This window comes from Zerene cesonia, chromosome 28 (assembly GCF_012273895.1).
Source record: "Zerene cesonia ecotype Mississippi chromosome 28, Zerene_cesonia_1.1, whole genome shotgun sequence".
NCBI classification, from domain to species: Eukaryota; Metazoa; Arthropoda; class Insecta; order Lepidoptera; family Pieridae; genus Zerene; species Zerene cesonia.
Window position 1 is genome coordinate 2,536,365 of NC_052129.1, and position 15,630 is coordinate 2,551,994.

Genomic DNA, 15,630 nt, shown 5'->3' on the forward strand with positions numbered 1-15,630 from the left:
GTACGCAACCATCGGACCTCTCTCGCCTTCCACGCAGGGGATAGGAACATTTCTTGAAAGCGATTATTGTGTATTAGTTAATACTGGTGGAAATGTGTTTTCGGAAATGATTAGTTTTTAATTTAGGGATATATTTTATTGATAATTGTGAGTTAATGATTATAAGCATGTTCGTAATTGAATGTATTGGATTACATATTAGTGAAAGGTTGAGAAATGTCTGTTGTTTTTTATAGAGGTCTGGACTTTAAATTCAAGGAGAATTCAATTAAATACAAACGTAGGTATCAAAGTTTTAATTCATCTTCTTCAAAATGCAAAATAGACGTCACGTTACTTTAATTTTATATTAATTCTTTTGTTTTAAAGAAAACAAGCAAATTTCTATAGACTAAGCTTCCTTTTAAACGACCACATTTTCGACTTATTACTTACTACCTTTCCTCGGTGACTTCGCCCACCAAGTGGAAGAAAAGCCAACATTGATTCCATTCCCGTGGGATTGTCGCAAAAACACCAGTCCTTTCTCAAGGCCTTCCGTGGTTTAGGCGAAAAGAAGTGAAAGACAGACAGATAGACAGAGTTTAACTTTCGCATTTGTTATTAATAGGAATATATTCTAATGACCCTCTGCAGACTTACAAGGGGCTAAAAAAATTACAAAAAAACATATAATTTCAGAAATAGCATAAGTACCTTCGTAATTACCCATGATAGAACAGACATAGATAATCATTTCATTTATATTTAAAATAATAGTATATATATATTAGACAGACATACAGCTGTGTATAGGTATATATGTAGATTTGCGGTAGCACCACAGGTTGGCCACCTCTGTATATCGAACCCACTTCACTTTCAAACTCGGTCGCAAACGCGGACGCGAGTAAACACACGGAACTGTTACTCGCACTTGCCTGCAAACCACGGGGTTTACTTTTATAGGGCAAATGTTGACATATAACCTCAGGTCATGTAGGTGAAACTAGATTTTTTTTTATGTTATAGCGGGCAACTGAGCTGATGGTTCGTCTGATGATAAGCTGGATGCGGATGTTGTGAATGTTAATGGGTGATCACCCATTAACATTCGCAGAGGAGCCTCTTCGGATGCGCTGCCCGCTTTTAAGGATTAAGGGAAAGGAAAGGATTGGCAACTGGAAAGAAGGAAAAGACTGGGACGGGTGACAGAATGAAAACAGGCCTAAGGATCTCACTCACCATACGAAACACAGTGGCATACTACTTTTTTCCGCTGTTTCTCTGTGGGGGTGTGGTACTTCTCCGGTGTGAGCTGGCCCAATTCTTCCCGAAGCGTGCTCGACTCCCACAAACAGCAGATTTGGGAGCAAGGTTTGTAACCACTGATTTTGGGCGGGATACTGGTAATACTTTCAATATACTGGCTAATAGGTTAGATAATTGCAAATTGTGTTACATAAATTTTAACCTTTTAAGTCGGTCACCGCTTAAGCCATTATTTAAAGGTATCTTTATTATTAATAGGTATAAGGTATTTTGACCCTCATCCCCCAAGTTCAAACATGCTATGGGCATTTATTGGTGTACTACAATCTAGATTTTGTTCTTTATATATTTATAGCATCTACACTAATAATATAAAACCTTTTTGTTGTATGTTTGTCTGGACGCGCTAATCTCAAGAGCTAATAGATCTAATAACACAATTGTTTTTTAGTGGCCCATCTTTTTTAGAAGGCAATTAACACATTAATATATAATGAATAGAAGCAGAGCAGCAATGGAAATTGCAAACATATTCTTTTTGACAGCAGACGAAGCTGTGTGGGTCAACTAGTAAACTTTATTATTCCGGATCAGCCTGGTTATGCTTCTGGCAACCCTCACGAATTCAATTTTTTCCTGTATCGTAATTAATATTTGAACGAAACCTATATTTAAGTTGGATTATGTACTGAAACTCACATTTCCTCACTTATCTTTTAAAAGGTTAATTATAGGACTGGACTCGAATCCTATGAATATTATACATGCGACAGTTTGTGAGGATGTATGTGTTTGTAACTCTTTCACGCAAAAACTACTGAACCCATTGCAATGAAATTTGGTACGTAGACAGCTGGACAACTGGAATAACGAGAAAGAAAAAAGAATTTTCATTTATGTCATTATTTTCTAAACATAATCAAGAGAAAATTCTCAAAATGAAATGTACAGTTGCGTACAAATAAGATAAATAGCAACTGCAAAAGAAAAACTGGTAACGCCTACAATTTATGACAGTGCCAAGATGTATCTGTCAGATAGACGGGTAGACGGCCGAACGGGCGGATAAATAGACAGACGAACAACGAGACTTCTTTGTATATATGTTAATAAGACTTTATTAATACACAGTATTATGTTATCTGTGTTATAACCTTCTGTTTTACCCTCTGGTTGAGGAATGCTAAAAACGTTACAAGTATTTTTTCTTTATTTTCCTTTTTTCCCTTTTTGTTTTATTTCAGTGTAGAACTCAGAAATTGACGATTTTGAAATGTATCACACCAGCCGAAAACAAAGTATGCTATTCTTGAGTGATATTTATTTTTTTTTACCCAGAATAATGCGTTGAGGTATTTAAACATTTAAATATTTATATTTTAAGCAAAGTCGATGATTTTGAAAAGCCTTTAGGCATAGATAACATTATATTCGGACTGTTTATCTGTCTCTTCTTACACTAAAACTACAGAAACCGAATTTCATGAAATTTAATACAAAGATAGTTTGAGATTGAATTCTATAAATGTATTATTATATAATATAATATCAATTAATTACAAAACATACGATAAAATAGCACTTCTTTACAAGCAAATTTTCTTAGCAAATATGCTAAATAGAGAATATGGTCTTATAATGAACGGGCTATAAGTATTGATTTCACTATTACATATGTTATATGACCTTTCTAAAAATTTCATAAGATAACATCATGAAAAGGTGTGAAGCTTAAAGCGATAAGTTGATTGTGAATAGCGACATCTATTTTAGTATTGAAACAACAATTCGAATTGCTGTAAAGACAAATATAAATGTTTTACTATACTTGTTACAAGATGGCGTAGTAAAGCAGGTCGGTTTTGAAATAAAATAAATAAATACACCATTATATCATTTCATGTGCTAATTTTAAAAACAAACACGGCAACCGTATTAGAAATATTGAAATTTCATTAAATTTGTTAACCCTTATTTATTTTTTATTAGAGCGCCATCTATGTCTTGCGTTTAAAACCATAATCCTACAGCGCGAAGTTTTGGATCTAAGAAACGTATTAATGAATTTAATTAAAATAATATTATAATACTTGAAAGATTTAGAAAGGTTATTGTAAATAATGAAAGGTATGAATGAGTAAGTTATTTATCCCGTATAAAACAGCTTTATGTAACATATAAACTACTGTATCACATAAAGCAATAAAAAAACTTGCATTATATTTTTTACCTATTACAAAAAAGACAAACTGCGGGCAATTGGCAACAATGTACAAAAATTCGTTTCCTTTATTCTTAAAACATTTTTAACAACATAAGAATAGACGAAAAATATGTGGATTATTGTTATGTGGATTATTGTTATGATAATTCGATAGATGGCGCTATGTAAGCACACATTCAGTGTATTATAGGAAATCGCTGTAGAACTTCTTATTTTTCTATATCTTTTTTAATTTAGCAGTCAATCTACCCAATGTTTTTGCAGAATATAAATAAAAGTATTATAAGGACACACGACAATTGTAAATTATAAATCTCAAGTAAGAGTCAAACACGTAGTATATACCTACTTAACTTACAATAATCGAGTAATACTGTCGTATTATTTTTTTATAAAAAGAAAAGAGAAGACGTTTTATATAATAACTGGTATTAACAAATTAGCGATGAAATTTTTATTTATTACTTCAATCAGTATTTTTATGCCTACCTCTCATATTTTGAAGCTAGATGGCGTAGTTTGGCCAATATAATCGGTGTTTATAATATACAAAATGAAATCCAATTTTATTCTTATAAATATTCGTCTGAAATCATAGATGTATTAATGGATGATTGTAAAAAATTAAAGCTTTTTCAACAGGCTTTTCGTGTATGTTTGTATGTAACCATCTCAATTATTATATAATTTGAATGTTTTATTATTCTGATTGGGATCGCTGAGATGCATGAATGATCTTTCGTATACAGCCTAGTCTGTGTAAGAACATAAAACTATAAATATCATTTTCAGCAGCAGAAACTAATTACGCCGCTCAAATTTTTAACATAATAATTAATTACTAAGTCGTAATTAATAAGTCGTAAGTCCGTATTCCGTGGGAATATTGGGATAAAAACTTGCCTATATATTAGAATAATAACAAATAGAAATTTGTTCAGCTATCTACGTACCTAATTTCATTGCAATCGGTTCAGTAGTTTTTGCGTGTAAGAGCAACAAACGCACACACATCCTTACAAACTTTCGCATTTATAATATTACTAGGAAGGATTAGTAGGATAGGATATTATAACCGTATGTCCAAAAATTGCTTGCAATTGCTAGTTTTATTTTCTATTTATTGATGTGGGTTCTGTTGAATTCTATTGAATGAACTGCATTAAAGATCCGTTAAAACATTGGATATGCACATTTTTAATATAATCTCAGACTATAATACCATAAACGTAATATTTTGTGTGAATGGATGTGTGTATGTTTGTTGCTTTTTCAAACGAAAACCAGTTAAAGGATGTAATAATACTTGGCATTGATGTAGTTTATATAAATCAGAATAACATATAAGGCATGGAAATACTTGTAAATCACACAACATTTGAATTGCTTAACCGCTTATAATTCCCAAAATTATGTTTTCGTTCTTTCTTTCTTTCCACCATTTATTTTATCAGCTTTCCGCCCGCGACTTTACTCGCGTAGTCAAAAGGCAACAGACTTCCCAGGTTCCAGCTCACATGGCATTTCCAGGATAAAAACTACCCTATGTCCTTTCTCGGGTCTCAAACTGTATCTGTTCCAAATATTGATCTTGTTTGATTTATGCAAGTATTACGCATTTAGAACGAAAATAATTATCTATTACTGTATCATAATTATATATTAAACTTGCACTATATAGCTACTATAAGTGAGAATTAATCACGAATTAATACGAAAACACCGCTGTTGAAAGCCAAGTAAGAAACAATGACATCATTGGCTCATATAACATGGCTCGGGTTACATCTGAACTACGCTCGCTTGACAAGAAATCATATCGTGTTAATTTTTAATTATTCACGTGTAAGTGTCCCATAGTCGGTCTTGTTAGTTTCTTTGAGATGTATTTTTTGTTGTTATTTCGTAATAATATAGCTAAGAAATAAAACAAAGTTATATTTACTATTAGACACCGTCACAACCTGTGTATGTTTTTTTATACATAAATACGTAATATTTATCATCTTAAATTTTCTTTATGTAATGTATGAAAATTCAAATCAAAAGTTGAATATTTAAGTCTAGGCTCACTAAACAGTAAGTTCTGAAACTGAAACGTCCAACTGAAATTAATTTTCTCGCATGAGATTTCTATAAGGTAAGGTTTTATATAGTTATTTTACAATGGATTATTTAAGAGAAATTATATTGGTGTAAAATACAAAAGAAATAAAGGTTCATTCTGATGGAAGAATATCGTTATAAACATACTTTTATTTTAAATCAAAGATTGTAAAATTGCAATATGATGGTAGGCCTTTATTTTCTAAAGTTGTTTTTGGTATATTTATGAAACTACAAACAACCACTAATACTTCATAATTCCAATTATTATACAGCTTAAGTTTTAAAGACAAGATATAAACTGACATAATATAAAGTTGGTGGTATACATTTTATAGCTAAAACACATAAGCTCATTTCATTCATAAATCACTCAAACTCATAACTTTTTATCCCCGTTAACCTTTTCAAGGTATTTGAACACAACTTTGGAATGCTGTTTCTATGCTCCATTTCTGATGTATTTACATAATACGAAAACAAAATTAGAAGAAATGAAAGATTGACCAAACGGTGATGGAATATCGTTATAAAGTGTGCGTGTTTTAGAAGAAAATTAAATTATTTGTGACATTTTCCAACCCGCACTTGGCCAGTGTGGTAGCTTATCCTTACAGGTGCTTGCATTCCAGCAGTGGGAACTGGGAACAACAGAGGATTATGATGAACTTAAAAACCTAAACGTGACACGACTTACATTCAATATCTTCAATGTCTTCATTGTTAAAATATCTTATAAAGTAGATATATTTATCTATATATACCCCTTAAATATAATATATATAATTTATGCATTATCATTATTTGTAAATAGTGTGAAAATTATGGTTAATAAGTCTTAACGCCACCTTTTCACCAAAACACATATATCATTATACTATCCTAGGCCAGAATATACTTCAATCGTACTACCGTAAAATATTATTACTTGGTGTGACCCGAGGCGTCACTCGCGTGGTACCCGGGCAAAAAGTAGCCTACAAGCTAATACAGTTCATATTCTATCTCTTTACCAAATTTCATATAGATACGATAAGCTGTTTTCGCGTGAAAGAGTAACAAATAACCATATATCAATATTTATAAAAATCGCGTGTCTAAAATTATTAAAATATTATATAATAAAGAACTAATTTGATACAAGTTGAAGAAATTAATTACTATAATCGATTACGCTAATAACTATTTAAACCTAATATTATTAATTTTGAACAGAATGTAAATGATCAAAGGGTAAATAACACAAGTAAACATAAGTTAAATCCTACGTCGCTTTAAGCTAACATGATTTAACATCGTTCATTATTTTCAAACAAAAAAGAGATAAATTTCTTTTCAGATTTCAAATTATATCCGTAGGTATTAAATTTGAGAAAAAACATCTGAGTCAGTGGGCAGTGTTAAACACAACGATACATGTACAGAATTCTTAACAAGAAATAGACAATGCAAAAACTCTTAACACTTTAGTTTTGTATTAGAAATGTATGTAATAAGTTTATTATAACGTAATTTATTTCATTTTATTAAATTAATATTGACAAAATTAAAATAATCGATGCCTGAAGGAAAACAAAACAGAATATCCAGTAGGTATAAACTTATAAAGTTATTAAATATTTCACGTAACTCAACAAATGCTCACAATTCAAGTGCTACAAATATTAAATTAGTGAAATACCTTAAAACATGATTTTCTAACCTTGTTTATCGAAATAAACAGACGGTAGGTGTGTAAACAATTCTAAAAACATTTAAAACATTCGCTGTTGAGAGCTTGTCATCTGATCCCTCATTATATCGCATTTCACTAGAGAATCGTTTCTGATTAACTACCAACATTTAATCCATTCACCGTTCATTCATTGTATTCGTAATCAGAGCGGCACAATGCTACCAAAATTACAAACTAAATGCGTTAGCCACACGTTAGCTCCTATAATTTTATAACGCCTAAGGCGAAGGCGTCGAAACTCGAAAAAATCCTTCCGCAAAGAATTTAGGAGTGTCCGCTGAGACGAAATCCGACTTGCTCGTTATAAATTTCGTGTAAGATAACAATATGTGCGTGTGGGTGTGTGGTACAGCGCTGACGAGTATAGTTACAGCACGCAATAACGCTAACAAGGGAGGGAAAGAGATGCGCGTATGATTGTAGAGCGCTGTCTCGCTTTAGCCTCTAGCAACATGGCGCGCTGACTCGCGCGCAGGCTCGAATCGTATCGCCTGCCCACTCAAGGTTCGCTGACTGCCGTTCTTTTGTTTTTAATGTTGCCATACTGAGAATTTTATACCTGAGCTGGGGAAGTTTTATGGGTGTAGAACCGTTTGAAAATATTTTCGCTTACATTTGTGCAGGAAGTCGAGGCATAGTTTGTATTTGTAAATTGAAATGTTTGGTTAAATGAAAACTAAGAAGTTAAAGGAACAGGCGTCAAGATTATTTGAAAAATGGAAAGTGTAGATTTCTACAAATAAGGTCTTTGAATCTTTTTAATAACTTCAAAATGTTATACAATTAAAATTATGGTTCGAAAAATCTTTTAAAAAATTTAATACTGCCACTTCAACTTCAACTTTTTTAGATATATAATATAATTATCTAATGTTAAAACTATTATTTGTAAAATTAACTTAAAGATATTAAGCACATAGTCATAAAAAATAATGTTTTAAAATTAAGTAAAGCGTTTTAAGAAATATGGTGTTTCTGATTTATAAAGCAGCATCCCTGAACCGCAGACGAAAACAGCGTCAAGCCGAGGACCTGCTCAAACCGAACGTCTGCATACCGATCGTTGGTTTTTTATATGCGCACGTCGGTGCACGGCCAGCGAGCGTAGTGTGCGTGCCGTTATCTTGTGTGAGTGTCAGTTCGCTCTCGCGCGCGACGCAGCATTGTTGTTTGCAGTAGAGTTGCGGAGCCCGACCGGTCGTGGTTTGTTTCACGCTCGACCAAAACTACCGGCGATAAACAAAATAATGAGTGTACATTACGTGCATCGCGAGTGCAAGCGACAACAGTGTGTGATAACAAGAATGTAACGTGCGTGTTGTGTTAAACGGAGTGCGTTTTTGAACGTGTTTTTTGGTGTTCGGCGCGTGAACGCCATGACCGTCGTGTTTAGGTATGTGTCCGATTAATTATGGCCCATCAGCGAGGGGTCGGTGGCCCACGATTTGATGCCATTTGAATTATTCTCCCGTAATTACTGTCGCATCGGGCGTGTGGCCGAAATAATGTTTCCATACGCAAGTTTTATGTGTATTTGGCGCCTTCGCTTCTCGTTATCGGACTTGTAGAAGTGTGTCGTGTAATTTATAATGTAATTAAATACTTTATCGCCTCCGGTGAAGCGTTGTGAGCGCGTGAAGCGTGAACTTTGCATCCATTTGCTTTACTTGCATGTTAGTTCAACCTGATAGTTTATAACAATAATGTGATTTAAGTACTCTAGTCTCCGTTCAAATTATAACCTAAACATTAGTCTAGGCGAGCTAAAAGTGACCACTTAAAGATGAAACAAAGAAGCAATAACAAATCTGGAGAAGTTTATTGTTTGCGTGTTCAAAATAGAATTTTATGGTTGTTGTAAAACAATTGAATTTTATAAATAGTTCTTTGAAGTGTCTTGTTAGCGGAAATGATCTGAAACGCATTCTGTAACGCAAGTAAATAGCATATTTTCGTTCATGTATATAATAGTATATAACGTTTAAAGTCAGCAGGAACAATGTAGATATTCATTGAACGTTGAATAGTTAATGAAATTTGCTTTAAAATCGTAATTTTCAAGTTCACGTCCACGTGTCGTTTGCCGACGGCACGATTCTATAACACTAATCTTACTGACTAGGTATGATAATTCAAATAATGAATGTACTATGTACCTATTTGTCTAGTTTAGTAATTTTAAATTATATAAACACCGTGTAATAAAATAAATTAAATTACCAAAAGCGATTTTGTCATTTTAGATTTAGTCCGCTGTGACTGAAATTTGCGAAATCCCTATATAATGTATGATAATAATTTATTATTGTATTAATTGCAATAACGCACTAATTAATATATTTATACACATATTTTATCTGACATAATTGAAAACAGAGGTTATGATACTAACCATTTTAAAGTTAAAAATAAAATATTAATTATATTATGAGTAATCTAACACTTTAGTTGACAAAATTCTTCATATACGGTAGCAATTAAAATTTGATTTTATCGTGTTTAACAATATTAATTTATTATTATTAGGCATTGAATATTTCTGTTTTAATAAAATTAATTAGAATGTCGAATCTTGCTGAAAATCTATTACTTTATCTGTAGGACTAGGACTCGATATATTTTTTAAATAATTTCGGATATTTAAAATTATAGATAATGCTAAAGACGTTTTAGTCGACTGCAAAGTTTTCAATTTGGATTTTAAATAAGAAATATCCTGATGATAGATTTCACAGCTATTATGAAGAAAAAATTACAACTCGAATTCTATACGTAGTTAAAACAAACAAGTGATATAAATTGTTAATACTAATTAGGATGGCTTTTGTATTTAACCACAAATAAATATTCAATTGACTTATATCACAAATCATCGCACTTTATACGCCTATTTTATTTAAATTTTTTACTTTGTAAATACAAAGTAACTTTAATATGGAAGCGCGAGCAATCCGTGCTGTGAATTATATAGTAATATTATGTCCACAACATATTGATATTACAACCATAAAGTGCAATATGATACACATAAAACCATAAAACGACAAGCACAAAATTCCCTGTTAACGGGTTTTATTTAACATTCATTACAAGAAGCTAAGTTCATAGCAAAACAATGCCAGTGTTAACTCAACTTGCATTTAAAAAAACACAAAATGGCGGTTAATTTGACGTGTAAATTAAAACAAATGAAGTCCATCAAAACATTCTCTAGTACCGTAAAATCGTCTGCATAGTCAATTAAAAATAATCGTTACTATAATTGTTACGTATATGATACGTATTAGGGCAACCCCAGCGAAAAAAAAAAACGGAATGTCGTTTAGAAAAATTCAACTGTCCGTACATAAATGGCAGCACTAACAATTTCTGCTAAATTGTTAATGAATAGTAGAATGTCAAGTGGAATTACAATACAAATGACATCTAGAGCTGTCCTGTCGTCCTGTCGATAATTTTAATACCATTAATATTTTTTATTTGCCCCTATAAAATAACAAATGTGTGTCCGCGCACCTGCAGTATAAAAACTTGGGATGTCCTTAACTTACAACTTTATATTTCATCATAAAACTGTAGTGCCCTTGTAAACAATTTATATAGATCAAAATTGCTGCCTATCTGAAAGGCTTTATGATATTTGCGATTAAACCGACTTCAATCGGAAGGTATGATTGGAGGACTCTTAAAATAAACCAATTTAAAAGTGAATCGTTACAACATCAGAAAATCCTTACAAACACAAACACCACAAAAAGTTGAGATTTACATAAAAATGTTTGAAATGGCGAGAAATCTGTGCCCACACGTTTCTCAGTAAGAACCGGACAGCGTAAAAAGAGCATTATTTATAACGCCTTGATTCTTTGTACGGAAAAAAATATATTTCGAAAATTCTTTTTCCTTTTTATGGCTCGCAGTAAAACGCGACAACAGAGCGTCGCGAGTTGCCAATTCGAAAATCGTTTCAAACCGTATAGAACGCAATTTAAATATAGAATTTTCGGTTCAACTTTTGAAATAAAGAACACGTTCTAATTTTGAAGCTGTATTTTTTTATTTCTATGAAGTTGCATAGAGTAGGTAATTTGTAGAACATTTTTTGTGTAAAATTTAAATGCGCGTTTATAGTTTTTATTACTTTGCGCTTTTTCTACGTAATAGACAGTCCTGAAAACCAGATATTTTGTTGTTGAAATATTATTTAACATCTAGGACAGAATACACTACGAAAAAATAGAAATGGTTTTATGAATAAATTCATGGAAAATTGACTGTTTGAAGATCATATTGTATTTATATTTTTTGAAGATTTTTCAGTCTATCTACTGTCGCATTAGAAGTTTATGAACTTACGTTCCTACTTATTAAAGAGTATTTTCTTTAATAAATAATAAAAATGCGGTTATAAATAATAGAATTAATATATTTTAAAGAATAATGCAATTAATAAGCAAATCAAACCTTTATTTATAATTTTCAGTTTTATTGCCTGTTATCCTAAAGAACTAATCAAATTTTGATGAAATCTGTTGTTAGATATTTTAATATATCTGTTTTTGCTATTAATGTACCATAGAGATTCTCTATATACAAGCAATTTTTAATTTGTATGTTTCATATTATGTTTTGGTACTTAAAAAAGCGTTGTGCGTTGACCCGAGAGACATACGCGTGCGGGCGATGTGAACCTGCGCAGGAGTTGGGAATTTTAATATGGTCGTGTTGCCCATGCGCACATGGCATACGCAATCACTGGCTATTTATCCAAGTTCCTATGGTTCATAATAATTATGTTCGTGATTTAAGTTTTTTAAATTTATGATTACACATAATAAATAGGATTGAGGAGAGACTTCAACAATATTGTTAATGTTAAGTTGTGTAGTTAAATAACAAGCGATTATATAAAGAATCCTATATCCGTTTTAAGCACCCTAATTATAAGCACCAACTCATAAATTTTCAGCGAAATCGGTTCAGCCATTCTTACAGTACAAGTATTTACTGACATGTTTATAAATTCCCTAGTTTCCTTAAAACATATAAGCATAGTTTGGAAGGCAAGGGCTATTTTTAAAGGTGTATAGTTTTTAAATCCCATACTGGATCATAATAAATACGCAATTCCATGGGAATAACCAATGGTCGGTCACGAATCTCGTTCCCGACTCATGCGTTTTTAGAATTTTAAATGGTATCGAGTTGTGATGTTTATGCTTACAGTACATCACCTGTATTCAAATTTGTCTTTTTGTTGCCGACTGTACCTACTCGATAGTTATTTGTGATTAAGTAAATACTTTACCATATAATTTATTGTAATAGATATATTTACTCTTATACAAATGTTGGATAAAATCTTTGTACCTGATATGTTATTTTGGAGATTCTGTAGCTATAAACTTAGGTATTCTCAAAGCAGTATGTGTGGGCCTAACCTTGAATAAGCACTAAATAATTCTATTGAAATGAATCACAGCTTTATTGCCGTAAAATATTAGATAAAAACGAAGAAATAAAATTTTATAGAGCCTGCTCCTAAACTCGAATATATCATATTTATGTGGACTTTTATTTAAACCTGTGTTACCGTTAAATTGGTCAATTTGTTATGTTGCATATTGGCTAGATGCTGTTTATATGTTTGTCCGAAATTATTACCATTTTTTTTAAATGTCAATATTACATATAAGTATCACGGATTATTTTTTAGTTACTTTATAAGACAACAGTTTGTTATACCTCTTAAGTATTAAAATGGTGTCTTTATGTACCATGAGGTTCTTAGATGCATTACGTATTACGTATTACATACGTCACGGGTATTAGCTCGTCTTATACTTAATAGGATAAATCTGAATTATATTGACAAGAAAAATAACAAATAATTAAGTGTGTACTTTATAAAACTTGATATTTTAGTAGCATATTATTAGTATATTTTCAGAGACTGACTGAACTAGAAGCTTATAGGTACTCATAAAATGTACGCGATGTATTATTAAAAAAAATTGTCATGATAAAATTGGCGGGTCATTCTGAAGGAATCTGAAAATGGAATCCGATAAATCTTGCGTATATAATGTTGAATGCAGTAAAAATGTTTTTAAACATGTTTATGTATTTTTTACCCAGATATGGCCAGTAAGCTGGCAGTTTTTCTAATATCAATTAAATCCCTACTAATATAAACGCGAAAGTAACACTTTGTCTGTCTCTTCTTGACGCCTAAAATACTGATCAGATTTGGATGAAATATGGTACAGATATAGTGTGAGACCCGAGAAAGGATGAAGGATAGTTTTTATGTGGGGAAAATCCCGAGAATAGGTTTCCTTTACTACGCGTGCAAAGTCGCGGACGGATAGCTAGTTCGCTATAAGCACTGTTTCAGGCCATTAGCACAAGCGGTTTTAGCTAAATCTGCTTTACAGTACTTTTGCTTGACAGAGCAATAATTTTTTTTCACATCCACGGTTTTACCCAGAAAACTAGATATTTTGTTATTTAATCAATTTATCGACAATAGAATACTATTGTGTTAATTACTAAATACAATAGGATTGAAACTCGTCCAATTTCGTAACAAACAAAATCGCATTAATAATTAAAAATTATCAACTCGCTGAGATGACGTCACGGATTAGATAAATTTAATCGGGGATTATAGATTAAAAATCATTTACCCTTACGTTTATTTTTGGTAAATTTATAACATGTAAAAATTTCATTTATATTGGCTTTCAGTTTATGTTTAAGCCTGATCTTTTTAATTATATCGTCATCATCAGCCCATGTATGTTACTGCTGGGACACAGGCCTCCTATGAGGTTTAATAAATTTTTTTTAATGACTCAAGTGTTTTAGATTGTTTTGATATTGATAATAAATACTTATGTCCATTTTCACCAGCCAGTTGGATTGGAAGCTGAACGAGTTCGTATGTGTGAACGCGGCTATCTCGGGAACTATCTACTAGACCGAATAGATTTTTTTTAATATAACGTAGATAGTCTATTTATGGAGGCAGGCTAGTGTGTAACATCATGCATGACGTAGGTAAATCCGCGGGGAAAAGTTAGTTTTTCAATAAGGGCTAGTATAAAAATTAAGGCTTGCCTTTTCAGTAAATTAAATTGCTGTGATATTTTTCGGTTTCAACTTGTTTTTTTTGTTTAATTTCTTGTTTAATGTAATCTTATGTTAGGGAAAGGAAATATTACATTACTAATACATTGTATATATTTGATATTATACATTTTTTATTAATTAAAGAAGTTAACTGGATCTAAATTTTCTCCTGTTATTCCTTCTTGACAAGCTATATTTATCGCTCAATTGATAACTATTTGAATTTGAAGTTTTGCTGGAACATAAAGAATGATAATATTTTCTTAGGATTTCATTAAAAATGTTATATATTTACAAAATTTCCCTTTAAATGCAAAACGTAAGAAGTTCACACGGACGAGTTAAACAGGCCGTAACTCTATAAATAACAATCAGCTTTTAATGAGACATTCCTAGAACGGACTCATCCCGAAATGTGAGGCAAAAACTGGATTGTCAATAATACTCCATTGTCAACTCTACACTCACGTGATAGAGTGCAAAATTGCCCGGCATTAGAAGCAGCTGGAATCGCGTATGTCATGCGACCTTTGTTTTTTTGCAAACGCTATTGACGAAAGTGAATAATTATTTGATGCAACATTCGAATTAATCCATGTTCCGTGTTTTCACTGTTTCACTCGATTTCACTAACATTGTGTGATGGAAATGCTCGTTTATCATGATACAAGACTGCAAAAAATCAAATTAACATCCTATGATATTCAATTCATTGTTTGTTAACTAAATCGGCTATTTTAGTCACTGACCGACTGTTGGTTAATTGGACGGAATATTATATTAAGTACGCATTGGAAAGTAGCATGGAATTTTGATTGATATTTATCCAATAACAACTATTATCCTACTTCCTATTAATATTATAAATGCGAAAGTTTGTAAGGATGGGTGTGCGTTTGCTCTTTCACGCAAAAACTACTGAATCGATTGCAATGAAACTTGGTACGTAGACAGCTGGACAACTGGAATAACATATAGGCAAATTTTTATCCCGATATTCCAACGGGATACGGTCTTACGCGGGTGAAACCGCGGGGCGCAGGTAGTAAAGTATATTCTTATTGCTAGTAATCTTCGCAAATAATTGAGTGAACTGATTATGGTGGTTCTATTTGTGTTTGATAGAGAATTGTTGTCATCTGTCCTATTTTAGAATTTAGTCCTCCCCACCCCCTCTTTT

The 15,630-nt window shown here is 31.9% G+C and overlaps 1 protein-coding gene across 4 annotated transcripts in view; it reads left to right on the plus strand.

Annotated features, from left to right (window-relative positions):
• Window positions 1–8,424: 8,424 nt before the first annotated feature.
• Window positions 8,425–15,630, plus strand: part of LOC119837715 (protein pangolin, isoforms A/H/I/S) — a 124,706-nt gene continuing 117,500 nt past the window's right edge. For 2 of the 4 annotated variants that reach the window (XM_038363449.1, XM_038363450.1), the window contains exon 1: window positions 8,426–8,709. The gene's annotated coding sequence lies outside the window, so the exon portion shown is untranslated. Of the gene's footprint in view, window positions 8,710–15,630 lie in introns of all 4 variants that reach the window. The other 2 variants (XM_038363451.1, XM_038363448.1) reach the window with 2 other exon arrangements.